The sequence below is a fragment of the Lonchura striata genome, chromosome Z (assembly GCF_046129695.1).
Source record: "Lonchura striata isolate bLonStr1 chromosome Z, bLonStr1.mat, whole genome shotgun sequence".
Taxonomy (NCBI): domain Eukaryota; kingdom Metazoa; phylum Chordata; class Aves; order Passeriformes; family Estrildidae; genus Lonchura; species Lonchura striata.
Window position 1 is genome coordinate 39,963,675 of NC_134642.1, and position 14,207 is coordinate 39,977,881.

Here is a 14,207-nt window from a genome sequence, read left to right on the forward strand (position 1 = left end):
ACACTGGGCCTAGCACTACAAACAGAAAACTTCGACACCAGACTCATTATTGAGAGGCAACATTCACAGATGGAGTAATAAACCAGTATGCCGAAGAAAAATAATAGAAAAAAAGCCCACAAAACAAAAACCCAAACAAACGCTGCAGTCTGGGCTTCTGTGCAAATTTTTACACTTTTCTCTTAGGACAAGAAATAAAGAATTTGTCCTACCTGGCTGTTCTGTGTCTTGTGTTCAACCTGGAGCTGTTTGTCACAACGAACAGGAAGGATTATTTCAGCACCATGCAAAGAGCCACAGTTTGTTTTAAGCTCCCTGGACACAGGCTTCTCCCCAGCTGGGAGGAGAGGCTGGCGAGGGAACACCACGCTTCCTGGGATGCAAACCCGTGCAGGGGCACGCTGAGCGTGATCCAGGAGTTACAGGATGTCTCAGTGCGTTCCGTGTCCTCGATAAGGACTGCGAGCGGAAAGGCAAAGTTCCCGGGGCTGTGGGTGGAACGTGGCACCGTGTAGCACTGAGTAAATAAAAACCAAGTGATCATTGGACTCGGGTGTGACACCAGGTATTACGAAGGTTTATATACCATAGGCAGGACTCTGGATTTCATCTGAGAGAAATGCAGCCTGCAAACCCGGTGGTGCACCCTGCTTGCAGCTAAGGCAACAGCGAGACCTTGAGCTCAAGTTTTGGCAGATTTGCCTTCTTAGACAGCACTCGGAGAATTTCAGTCACAAAATATGTTCTTTCTTACAGGTCAGACATTTCACTGCCTCCCATAAGGACCTATAAAATGCATGCAACTTCTGTGGGATAGTTGCTTGTTTGAGGAGTGTATGGTGCCAAGTACTACAGGATCCTGATTTGTGTTTCTGGATTCCATGGTTATGAGAACAAAACACGTAGGTTCAGCTTTTGACATAGTTTTTTCTTTCAAAGCCCTCTTCAGACTAAATAAAACATTTACAAAGATAAATCTGAGATAGAGACAGAACTAATCTAAAAAAGCCACCTAAGTACAATGGTGATAGGGTGCAATATGAAAACTTGCAATAAGATTAAATTGTCTAAGTAATGACATTTATCTGCAACATCAGTATTGTGTGCTTTCCTTCATTTTGATAATGCAGACTTCCAGTGCTAATTTTACAAGATTTGATTTGCTCCTTCAAGGTCTTTTTGCCACCTACTTTTAGGTTTAATGACACTTTCTGCCTGACAAAGTCCAAATTATTGTCAAGTTTAAATAGATAAAGATTTTTTCAAAGAAACTTTTTTTTCTTTTTAAAACATTCTTTGCAATATGCTAAATCATTGAATCAGAAGCCTTCCTAAAAGGTAATTCACACCTCTTTAACCACCTTATCTGTTTGGGGCGTTCTTGTCCTGTCTGTTCTTGGTTAATAAGAAGAGATTCATCAGTACCACTGTTTCCTGAAGTCTTTTTCAAACTGAATCTATTTTTCAGCTTTCAGAGCAGCAGACAGGATTGCAAACAAAGCAGTGAAAGTTTATAATTCTATTTAAAGATCTCCCAGTAGATAATGGGCCATGATTATGACTAACAGTGTCATGTGGATGACCTAAAGAAGGAAGGATAACAGCCCAAGAAACCCTGAAATGAGACTCAAATCCCCTCTCACATCTATGAGAGATCCTGGATGAGTCAATAAATGCTGCTGTGCTTCTCTTTCCTTATTCATAAAAGGGAATAATTCTTCACTTCATCAAGAGACCAAATAGGAGACCTTGCCAACTACAAGATATTTAGAGACACATAAGTGATGTCTCAGAACATGAGAATTTCTAAGTCTCTTTCATGTAACAAAGGCAGAGGCTATCCCAAAGTCCTGTTAATCACACTTTTTTTTTCTCCCCCAAAATGGCAATAATGACATTTCTTTTAGGAACAAATGAATAAGCTCTTTTTCTGTTGAGGTTCCAGTTATTGTATTGGATCATGATACTGTTATTGAAACAGAAGGTCTTCTTAAGGGAAAAAGGTGCCACAAACTGAACTGGAAATATGACAGCCTCTCCTGTTAGCATTTTGCCTCCAAGCACTTCAGCTGTGAGTCAGTGAGCTGATAGGAAGACTTTTATGTAGCATTCAGAATTAGTTTTGGAGGATACAAGAAACTGCATTTCTTTCCTGTCTGTGCTGTGTTGGTCACTAAAGTAAAAATAACTTCAAATTAACAATGGTTAACAATTGGAGCTGAGAGTACAGCTTTAGATTAATGTTTTTGTAGCATGAGAACTCCCTTCATTTGGAGTTTAAAAGCTACTGTTTAAGAATGATGCAATTTTTAAGGCAAAAAAGAAAGACATGCTGCTGCTTGATAGAAAGCCATGTTGCAAGAGCTGGTTATATGATCTACTCTTCTCTTAATAACCCTCAGCACGCTTCCAGAAGATTTCTTCCAGAGCAGTTCTTTCAAAAGTTGTTGTCCCCTTTGCAAAATACAACGTTTTTTGGGAGCATTTCTGCTTTCTCTCATCTTGTGGTCTGTGGGTCGCACCAATAACCTCTTTTACTCATGCTCTGTGAATTTCTGTTTTTTCAGAGCTACTGAGGGACTTTCTTCACCCTCAGTTTCTACCTTAGAAATATCCTGCTGTGCTGTGGCTGCCTGCTGCAGCTGTCATGTGCTGGGGAAGAGGCATGGCAATGGACAGATCTTTATGTGCATTTCTTATGGTTGCTTGTCCTGCCAGCAATAAGCACACCAGACATCATGGGATAATAAAGTTTAGAATGACACTGTGACAGGGAGTTGTATCTTAGTTAGCCAGGAGTTCTGTGACTCTTTAAAAATTTTGTAATGCACTATGTTTAATTAGTTAAGGAAAGTTTGATCATTATTTTAGCTGGTTTTGATTTAAATCTGTGTTGGCTGAGTGTTGGTAAAAAACCCTGAGAAATTACCTCATTGCACCTGCAGAAAGGAACTCCATGGATCCATACCCCACAGAGAACTTAAGAGCTGAAGAACAAAATTCAAGAAATAATTGTTTAATGGTTATCATATAACCATTAGATGAATTAGATGTCATAGAACAAGAAAGATATCTTGAGAAAGTTAAGGAGTCAAGGGTCTATACACCCTAGAAAACTTGATTAATACATTGCAGGTGCAGTAAGGGACCTACTTCATAGGTTTATACACCTCAGAAACCTAATCAATGGTAATGGTCTAACCAGGACAGAGACTTTAATAAAGCACTGTTTAGCTGGATAAAACTAGGGTTATTCATTAAACAAAGATAGATGAGATATTTTGGTAGTTAAAAGAAACTAAACACCTATATCTTGATGCAATAAATTGGGCAGACTTTTTGGAGTGTTTATAAAAAAAATCTTGGGTTTTATAGTGTATGTAAAAGTTGTGAAAATTGTTGTTTCTTTAAACATGTCTATGGTGAATAAATTCCCAATATGTTCCAAATTTTGGCTCAAAATTGTTATTAGGAATGTTTGTCTAATAGCTTTTTGCTGTTAGATTATAACATTTTGTTTCAACTGACAGATGAAGCAGCAGGTATTTGTGTTTGGCCCTTCTGCATATCCCAAATGAAGGATAAATCTAATGAAAGAACAGGTCCTGAAACACAGATGCATTCATCAACCACACAATTTCATTCAACATTTTGGGCAAGGACTATCCCTATTTCCTTCACTAGATCTTGCCATGCAGGCCACAAAGACCATACAGGTCATCAGATATACATAACTGAGTCTCAAGAACGCATATTTGTTGGGTGTGAGGAGAAATGGACACTTTGATTTAGGGACACCAAACGTCAGATTGGTTTGGCACAGAACTTCCTGCAAACAGAGAGAGCTTCCTACAAACCATCAGGGCAGTTTCATGGACATCCACTTTAACACAAAACCCATCACCAGAAGCTCCTCTTTGCCCCCATCTACAGACTGGAAGCTAATTTGGAAAAAGAGAAAATAATTGCATTTTTATTGGATCATTTCCCTTACCATATTCCACTTAAACACCAGGAAATTATCTCATAGGAATTGAAGGGTGTTGCCCTGGGAAGGTGACACAGCTGACAGCTCAGCTGAGGTGCCTTTACACCAGTACATACAGCCTGGGCAACCAAGAGGAGGAGGTGGAAGCCAGTGTGGTGTTAGAAAACTATGAGCTTGTTGCCATTATTGAAACTTGGTGGGACAAATCCCATGTGCAACTATGGATGGCTACGAGCTGTTCAGAAGGATGGGGCAGGAAAGACAGGCAGGTGGGTTGCCCTCTTCATCCAGAGGTGGATTGAGCATGAAGAGCTGTCTTTCAAAAACAGTCATGAGCAAGTTCTTACCTGTGGGTAAGAATCAGGGACTGAGGAAACAAAGGGAACCTTGTGGCTGGTGTTTACTACAGACCCTGATCAAAGGGAGCCTGTTGCCGAAGCCTTGTTGCTCCAGCTACAGGAGGCATCACTTGTAGGCTTTAGTGATGTTGGGGGTCTTCAACCTCCCCAACATTTGCTGGGAAAGGAGCGCAGGGAGCTGTAGGCAATCCAGGAAACTCCTGGAATGAAGGATAACTTCTTGACCAGGTAATAGCCCTACCAGAGGGGATGTGATACTGGGTATGTTGGTTTCCAACACAAAAAAGATTACTGGGGACATGAAGACTGGAGGCAACCTGGGCCACAGTGACCATGTATTGATGGAGTTTTAGAACTGGGGAATGTGCTCAGGTAAGGAGTAAAGGTCAGGTAAAGTTAGGCTCCTGAACGTTAGGAAAGCAGAGTTCCAGCTTTTCGTGGAGATTCCCTGGGACACTGTCCACAGGGACAAGATATTGGAACAGACCTGTCAGAGGTTTAAGAACATCTCCCATAAAGTACAAGAACTAGCAATCGCCAGGAGCATGAAGTCAGGCAAGGAAGGCAAGAGACCAGCATGGCTGAGTAGAGAATTGCTGGTCAAACTAGAGGGAAAGAAAATTTACAGGCAGTAGAAGCAAGGGCAGTGAGCTGGGAAGACTATGGAGATAAAGTATGGTTTTGCAGTGATGGGGTAAGGAATGTCAAGGCAAAGCTGGAACTGAGCATGGCAAGGCACACAGAGAAAAGCAGGAAGAGCTTCTATGGATATGTTAACCAGAAAAGGAAAGTCAAAGAAGGTGCAACCCCTCTGATGTCTCTTGTCCCCCTTTGACCTAGACAAGGTTGAGGTTAGGTCCATAGGAACATCATAAGGTTTAATAAAACCAAGTTCAAGGTCCTTCACCAGGGTCAGGGCAGCCCCCAGTACCAGCCCAGGCTGGGCATGAGCAGACCCAGAGCAGCCCTGCCCAGAAGGACTTGGGGGTGCTGTGGGTGAGAGGCTGCACATGGCCCGGCCATGGCACTCACAGCCCAGAGAGCCAAACGTGTCCTGGGCTGCATCCAGAGCCCCGTGGGCAGCAGGGGAGGGAGGGGATTCTGCCCCTCTGCTCTGCTCTGCTGAGACCCACCTGGAGCACTGCATCCAGCCCTGGGCTCCCAGCACAGGAGGGACAGGGACCTGCTGGAGTCAGCCCAGAGGGGAGGATGCTAAGATGATCAGAGGGCTGGAGCATGTCTGCTGTGGAGACAGACTGAGGGAGTGGGGGTTGCTCAGCCTAGAAGAGAGGAGGAGGCTTCAGGGTGATCCAGTTGTGATCTTCCAGTAGCTGAAGGGAGCCAACAGGAAAGATTGAGAGACTTTTTGCAAAGGGCATATAGTAACAAGGGGGAATGGCTTTAAAGATGAAAGAGAGTAGGTTTATATTAGATATTAGGAAGAAATTGTTTACCCTGAAGGTGGCGATACCCTGGAACAGGTTGCCGAGAGAAGTGGCGGGTGTGCCACCTCTGGAAGTGTTCAGGGCCATGCTGGATGGGGTTCTGAGCAACCTCATCTAGTGGAATGTGGCAGCAGCTCTCTGGCCACAGAGAGCAACAGACAACTTTCCCAGGCCTTTCTGGGGAAAGAATGAGAAAAAAGCGAGAAACAATTCTCCTCAGAATTCAGATAAAAGAATGCACCTATTTTTGTGAACATGTGGAATGTGTTACGGAGATTTGTTTATGAAAGGGTGGTTTCTTAATTAGCCAATGGTGATGGTGTTTGGATTGAAGGACCAATTAGGTCCAGGTGTATTGTAACTGTCTATAAAAGCAATGGGTTTCTTAATATTGATATAATATAATAAAGGGATTGATCAGCCTTCTGTGAATCATGGAGTCAATGCTAATTATTACTCGGCCGGGGGCCCATTGCAGTGACTGGGGAAGGTGTTTCTGCCCATGGCAGATGAATTGGAACAGGATGATCTTTAAGATCTCTTAACAACCCAAACCATTCTATGAATCAATGATCTGACTCACTGGCATTAAAGCAATAAAGCAATATCTGAATAACAGTGACAACTGGTGAGCTTTGGTTATGTCTGCTTGAAGTTATTGTCAGACAAATCAGGCACAAGGGCTTTCAAATTTTCTTTATTTTCTTTTTTTTTTTTTTTTTAGCTACATCTTTTCAGCCACTGAGTTGAAAACAGTGTCTCACAAACACTGTCACTATCCACATCAGATGGTGCTGGGGTTAGGCAGAGCTTAACTCCTTAAACCAGCATGATGAAACCAGTATGTCATGGGAGGGTGCCTTCACACATGTCAGAAATAACAGCAATAGAAATCTCCCAGTGGAGTCTACAGCATGGGCCAGAGAGTGGGTGCTACTGAAATGGGGGGAGAACAAAATGTCTGCTGTTGAATATTCAGCCTGACCATTTACTGAGAACCCTATTATATGAAGAATATTTGCAATAAGGCAGCATTAATTTGCCTTCAAAGACATGACTTAAATCTCTGGAGGGAACCTCCATGTATATTCAGGACAGCTACCCAAACTCACTTGCAGAATTTAGAAGTCTCCCACTGAGAAATATTCCAGCAGATGCTTCCTGACATTTAATGCTAAACATATTATAATGGGGCTATAAACAGCCTTTCACTCTGAAACATATGAAGGAATAGCATAAGACCCCAGGGAGAGACAGCTCTGTATAAAATGGTTTTATTGCTCCTGATTAGGATTCAGACAGCCCTCCCTGGTGTTGTTAGTACTGGTTTTATTTGTTCTAAGGCATGTTGGATGTTTGGTGGACAAACAGACTCCCTGATGCTTTCATCATGATGAAAAATTAAAAATAAGAAGTGTTAAGTAAAGGATGGGTGCCAGAATCTGAGTTTAAAAGCAGCTCATAGTCATGTAGTCACTACAACTCACTGCTGTCATGAGAACTCCTGACCAAGTTTTCCATTTTAACTTTTGCTATAGTGTGGTTGTCACCTTCCTGTGAATTTCAAGAAGATTCCTGTTCCTGCTTCCCTTTGGCTGCTGTGAGAAGTCTCAGTTTCTGAGCAGTTTGTGGCATATCAGTGACATAACCTTCAAAGCAACAATTTTTAAGGTTTCCAGAAAAACTGAAATTTTTCATTCATGGCTGAATAGAGAAAAGAAAACTTTTGGCTCTCTGACCAGCAGTTAAATGTATAGAACATTACAAGAAAAGGACATTAAAAATCATGAGAGGCATCTGGATAAAAGATCAGCTAGAGAACAGTAACAAAATAAAATCTGGCCCAAATAAAGGTGAAACTCAACCTCATATAGGGATCAACAGCCTGTTCAGAGCCGATTTTGTTAGAGGTAAGTCAAGTCTTGTGCAAGGTTCATCTCACTTTTTCTGTGATTGAAATTAACATAATTAACATCATCAGTGTGGTTCATAGGTAACATCATTAATGTGACAGGACTCTGAATTTACAACAGGATCATAAATCAGAATTTGACCCTATGGGCCTAACAGTGCAAGCAAACAAAAGATCACAACACGTGTTAAGCTTGAAGTTGTTGAACACACATGAACTTCTACTATGAAAACATACAAAATATTATTGCAAGTGATGGCTGACATATGTCTGTCTGGCATCAAGGACCCTGAATTGGTCAGGGAACTCTAGAACATCACAAAATACTTTTATTTAACATATCCCATATGCAAGCACAACAGTGTTCATTGAGAACAACATAGCATATACAGTTTTAATCCCCCACAAGAGCAGACAATACCTATTACAGTAGAGGAGAAATTTTGGTGAAGGATGTTAATGGCTAACATGCTTATAATAAAACCTTTAAGTTAAAACACGTCCTCAGCATGACAAGCAAAGCAGAATACATGAGACTCAGCTTCCCTTTGTAGAAGGAGTTACTAAGGGCCATTTTCTGTCCCAGCTGAAGTCAGAAATGAGCTAGCATACTGTGTGCTAACTGAGGATTGGCCAAAGATTTTCTGTTTTCCAGGCCAGGTGGCTGTTTCCAACCTTCAGTTTAAGGCTGTCAGTGCCAAGGGCCCCCAGTGAAACTGAACTGCAGCATCCACCATATGAGAATACATCCCACTGTCAAATTTCCCAAATTTGCTTTACTGAAAACCTTATGTAGGTTTTGGCTTTTCATTATTTGATGTGTCCCAAGAGGTTGCTTGAAGGTGCCAAGATTCTGGAATAGGTCTGGGGAGGAAAAACTAGGCAGGAACTATATCTTTCTAAGACTTTTAACATATTCCCATGTTTTGAGTATGTGAAGAGCTTTCCATCTCCTCCCAGAACAATTTTAGTTAAGACAATATCACAGACATACCTAAAATCTTCTCTTTAACACAGAAATATTTTTTAGGCTTTTGAAAAATGTCATTTGACAAAGAAGAACAAGAGAAATAATCACAAGTAGAGTTTAAACTGTCAGGGGAGTAAGCTAAACAATGATGTTACCTTTTTAACATAATTTCACCTTTTCCCTACATGTTTTTGGAGTGCCTGAGTATGTTCCTTGCATGCTGGGAACATCAGCTGTTGCGAGATGCAAATTCAAAACCTCGGTGAAGACGTCTCTGCTATCCCCCAGCTACAGAAATAAACTTTTGGTTTAGGTTTGCAAAATCATCAGACTTCCTACTCTCACCCGTCTCCTCTCAAGAAAAGATAAATGCTCACTATAATAAGTGTCCTACTTACCTATGGCTTTGATCTCTCTCAACTCTCTGCTGGCAGGTTTCTGGAGGAGCCTCAGCGTACGTGAATTTACAACACAGCGAGCTGCTGTGCTTTCCAAGAGAGTTGGTTTCAACACTGCATCTGCAAGACTTCAAAGGAGAGGGGAAAGTTATTTTTCTGCTTATTGCTCCAATTTCCCTCTCCACTGCCTCTGGACACTGTCAGTCCTAGGAGATCATAGAATGGCTTGGGTTGGATGTGATGTTTTTCAGGACAGGCTCTATGCTGAACTTCAATGAGCCATATCTGAGAAGAAATACACTTGTGAGATGCTTTGGGGTATATTTATTTCCTTGCAGGAGTCAGAGTGTGAAATGCTACCACTAGATATACTGCCCTTTGCTTCAGACAGAGAAACACACATTTATTTGTTTATCTTTCACTCCAAAACAGCTACCTGAACCAGTAGGCTAAGGCACCACTCTCCTCCAATCTCATGGGAGAGGTGTTTAGACCTTGGCAAAGCATGGATAGTATTTTGAGGGCTTGGATTCCTGCCTCCTTATTTAACTGCAGTGACCAATTCACAAATGTTATGTCAGTTGGTTACCTGGGAGCCTTTCCAGGTCTCTGGGCATGAATCATGGTCTGCATACCAGCTCCTGCACTGCTGTGTATTGCAGTGTAATTTCTCACCACCCTGAGAAACCATGAATCGTTCATGCCAGCAAATTATAAAGGCCGGGCTGGATGGGATTCTGAGCAACCTGATCTGGTGGAAGGTGTCCCTGGTCATGGAAGGGGGCTGGAACAAGATGGTCTCTAAGGCCCCTTCCAACCCAAACCATCCTATGATTCTGTAATAACAGAGCTGCCATTCCAGTTGTGCCACAGTTCTGGTGGTTGATTTCATGCCAAGCATTGAACACGGGGATAACACACGGAGATTGCATAGCCTTTGGCACCACTGGAGGGTGTCATGAAGAGCCAAAAAAATCAGCTTGCCTGCCAGCGTGAAAATTACCCTAAGTCTGTGTTATTCTTCTGTTGAAATAGCACTTTATGCTATTTTAACAATTGTTATTTTATGAATGATTTTATGTATGTAGCAACACACTATCATTTTCTTTTTCCCAGACAATCATGATTTCTCATGATTTCCATCATGTCCCACAAGCTTTTGTTCCAAGTTCTTTATTAATGAACTCATTGTGGTGTACTGGAGCAATGCCCCTGCCAGACCTAGGTCCAAAGAAAAGCAATACAATTGACCTGGCAGGGAGAAGCATGTGGCTGCTTGGAGTGGCAGTGGGCCAGCAAAACCACAGCAGTTGCAGGATCTCATCCCTGTGTGTCTGCACAGCCCTGGATTGTGCAGTATCAGCCTGCCCAAGGTAGGATCAGGACCTTAAGTAGTGATGAAGGATGTGCCAGTCCTGGCTGAAAGCCCACGAGCAGGCGGGACTTGGGCATGTTGGAGTAGCAGGTATGTGGGAATTCCTCTTATGATGCCGTGCTGAGGAGAAAACAAGGCTTGCTTTCCTGACACTGGACAAGAAAACTTTATCTTCACCAAATATCCAGTGTCAGTGTTTCTAGTTCTGCAAAGGGGTCCATTACATAATTGCAAAATACCTGCTCCATGGAGATGACAAACCTGGGAAGCTATGGGGCCCCCAAAGGCTCCCAGAGACTGATGTAATCTGGTTGAGAAACCCACCCAAATCAAATCCATTCTCCAAAAGATATGAAAGAATTGAAAGCAAAATTTCTGCTGTAGAAAGTTTTGCTTCCCTGATTTGTAGACCAGGGACCTTTTTTTTTTTTCTTCATTTGGCAACACTTGAATAAAAAGGGGAAATGAAAGAATTTCTGCCTAAGTTTCCTACTCTGCAGAAATCTCTAGTCAAATCAGATGCTCTGAGCAATAGGCTGTGTGTAGATGAGAAGGTGGTAAGAACCCAAACCACTAATTGACAAAAATACTTCAGTTCTCAGAGGGCTGGCCTGATCATTACAGGCAATGGGATTAATTGAAAGGCCTCCTGCAGGCCAGGCCTTTTAATGGAGAAAGCTTTACCTGTGACAAGGATGCCAAAGGAGCTTGGAAAGTTACTTGAAGACAAGCTGGGTGGAAACCCTCTGCACCTCCGGTCAACACGACCTGAAAGGATAGTGTTTGATCCCAAATACATTAACCAGTATGACCCTAGGAATTTGAGTGAGATGCCCAGGCCTGGTTCCAGCTGGGATCAGAGGGAGGGAGCATGGCCAAGACATTGTGGAATTCAACACCTCTTCATGTCATTGCCAGGGGTGGGGAAAGGGACACTCACTTCCAGGAAGAAGGATGTTCCTTTCTAGTTGGCAGGAAGCCTTGGGTGGAGGGGAAGACAGGTTGGTATTTTGCCACAGGCTTTCCATTTAAATAGTTTCTTTTTCCCACACCTTTAGTTATTATTATCCCTGTTATTGTTAATTTTATTATCTTGTTACTTTTTCCAGTAAATTGTTGTTATCTCTTTGCATTTCGTATTTTGAGCTGGGAGTGGAAATGAGTAGTAGTGGTATTTTTGTTGTGTGGGTGTTTTTTTTGGTGTTTTGGGGGTTTTATTTGTTTGTTTGTTTGTTGTTTTGTAGTGTGTTTTTTGGTGGGGTTTTTTCATGTTTGTTTTAATTTTGTTTTTGTTTTTGTTTTTTCTTGAGTGGGATTACTAAATTGTGGAATACCATTCCTAAACCATGACATGCAGCAACCAAATGTTTCAGAAAAGGGAAGCTTTGATGTGCGTATAAACCATGGAGGAGTGTGAAAGGTCAACTTTGGTGCTTCACAGGAAAGTAGGAGAAGGAAAACTGCATTTAGTTTTAGCTTATTTCTAATCAGCTGTTCACTGAGGTGGAGATGGGTAGGATACTGCCTGATCCTTCCAGGAGGCTTCTGAAATACCAAAATACATGGCCTGGCAATGGTGTGTTATCTCATGCTGTTTCTTTCTTTGTTCTGGACCAGCTGGGTCCATTTGGGGTCATTTCAGCAACTAATGCTGCACTGTAAGCTTGCAGATAGACAACTATTAAGTTAAACCCCACCATTTATTTGCACTGAGCACTGGTACCTTCTACCACAGGTGTATAATACAGAAGTTTCTCAAAGTCTCAAACCAAGTAAATGAGTATTAGAAAACTAAAAACTCACAAACCATTAACCAACAGGACAAACACCAGAAGCTGATCTCCATTTCTTAGAGTTTTAGCAGCAAGATAAAGAATATTTTTCTGGTAGAGCTGGCAAATGCACACAAACCCACTGAGCTCAACACAGACTTCAATGGTGGTGTTGCACTATGACCTGGGCAGTGCAGTAGATAAGGTAAAATGACCTGCTGGCCCTTCCCTTGCTCTAATTTTATGGATGTTATAGAGAGAATCACAGAATCACAGAATAGTTTGGTTTAGAAGAGACCTTAAGGATCATCTCATTCCAGTTCCCCTGCTGTGGACAGAGATGCCACACACTAGGCCAGGCCCTGAACAGCTCCAGGGCTGGGACAGCCTACAGTCATCATTGCTTTGGTGAATATAAAAAGTCTGCAGTGAGTTGGGCAGATGGTGGGGTGGTAAATGATGAGAGAAGTGGTGGGCTCTTCTCTCACAGAAGTTGATGACCTTTACCTAAACTCACGCTAGCAACACTTTCTGCCAAGTCCCACTTCTCTGTCAGTGTTCTCTAATCACATTACATGATTCAGATGAAACCTACAGTATGGGCAAAATTTGCCGCAGCATCATTAGCTCAAATATCTGCTACTGGTGCTCATAAAGGTGGTGCTCTGCAGGACAGATGTGAGCTCTTACCAAGGGTGAGCTGTTACTGCTTGGCAGCGGGATGGCACCAGACATATAATGGAGGCTGAGATGTATCAATGCCAAGAAGTAAGCCACATTTCTTTATTTCCCATTTCACCATCCCACACCATGCAGGGAAAACTAAAAGTGGATATACTCAAGTCATATTACCTTCTCGTCCCTATTTCCCCTTAGTTCAAACCTCATACATATTAGGTAAAAATTTTGAAATTTCAGCAAAATGACTGATTGCTACAGTCCAGATGGCATGGAAGAATGCTGATTTTGTTGTCAGAATCAAAAGATGGAAAACAGGTACCACTCACCTTGGCTATCTGGACAAGGAAAAATGTTGTAATATAGAAGATAAAGCCAGTACATGAGTGGTCAAGAGCAAAGAGGAAAAAGACTTCTCAAGCAAAATGTATTAGTCTCCCTATTGTTTATTGCTGTTTTTAGTGGAAAAGCATTTGTTGACATCACTGCAACTATGAAATTTAAAGGATGCATATTGCTTAAAGAGACATCTTTTTATTGTTATAGGGACCAAATCTGACTAGGAAGGGTATAGGGAAGGGTATAGGGAAGGGTATAGGGAAGGGTAATCACCAAGTGCTATCATGCCAATTATCAGATGACTGCTGGGAAGTATGGCTTGTACCTGCTGGCTTATGGGAATCTGTGCTTTTACTAGCACAGAAATTTATGAACCATTTGAACATAGGGAATTGTGAGCTGACCAGTGGGAGGGGTTTGGTTTGTTATCCTGGGTTTGACACACTCGTGTTTTCCCTTTTTTAGGAGTGTTCCCCAAACAAAATGAAGTCACGGGGGCTACAAATCTGTGAAGCAAAACTTCCTCTGACAGGGATTTTGCTATAATATCTTTCATAGTTTGTCTCTTTCAGATTTGATGGTGTGCAGCACTCACCTGGTGACTTGTCTTGGTTTGGAAAGACACGTGTTTGCTAAGAAAGGCGGGAGCCTCCCTTGAAATGGAAAATGCAAACTCCCTCCCTCCAAATTATTATAATTTTGAAATTAAGGGGCTCTCAGGCAAAGATATGGGAGTAGGAATAATAGTTCTTTATTAGAAAAAAATATAATTTTTTAAAATGCAGTAATACAAAACAACACTGACAGAGTCAGAATATGACCTAACACCATGTGGGTCAGGGTGTTGGTAGCAGTCCCATTAAATGGTGGCTGCAGCCCTCTTGCAGTGACAGATGTGGTTCTGTTGAAGCAGTGAGCCTGTAGAAGCGTGTAGTCTTCCTCTGAAGATCCAGTGGTGGTGTAGATGGGTC

The 14,207-nt window shown here is 42.0% G+C and overlaps 1 protein-coding gene across 1 annotated transcript in view; it reads right to left on the reverse strand.

Moving 5' to 3' along the window:
- Positions 1 to 486, reverse strand: part of LOC110484181 (phospholipid-transporting ATPase ID) — an 83,814-nt gene extending 83,328 nt beyond the window's left edge. The window contains exon 1 of the mRNA XM_021554646.2: positions 213 to 486. The gene's annotated coding sequence lies outside the window, so the exon portion shown is untranslated. The remainder of the gene's footprint in view (positions 1 to 212) is intronic.
- Positions 487 to 14,207: the final 13,721 nt, after the last annotated feature.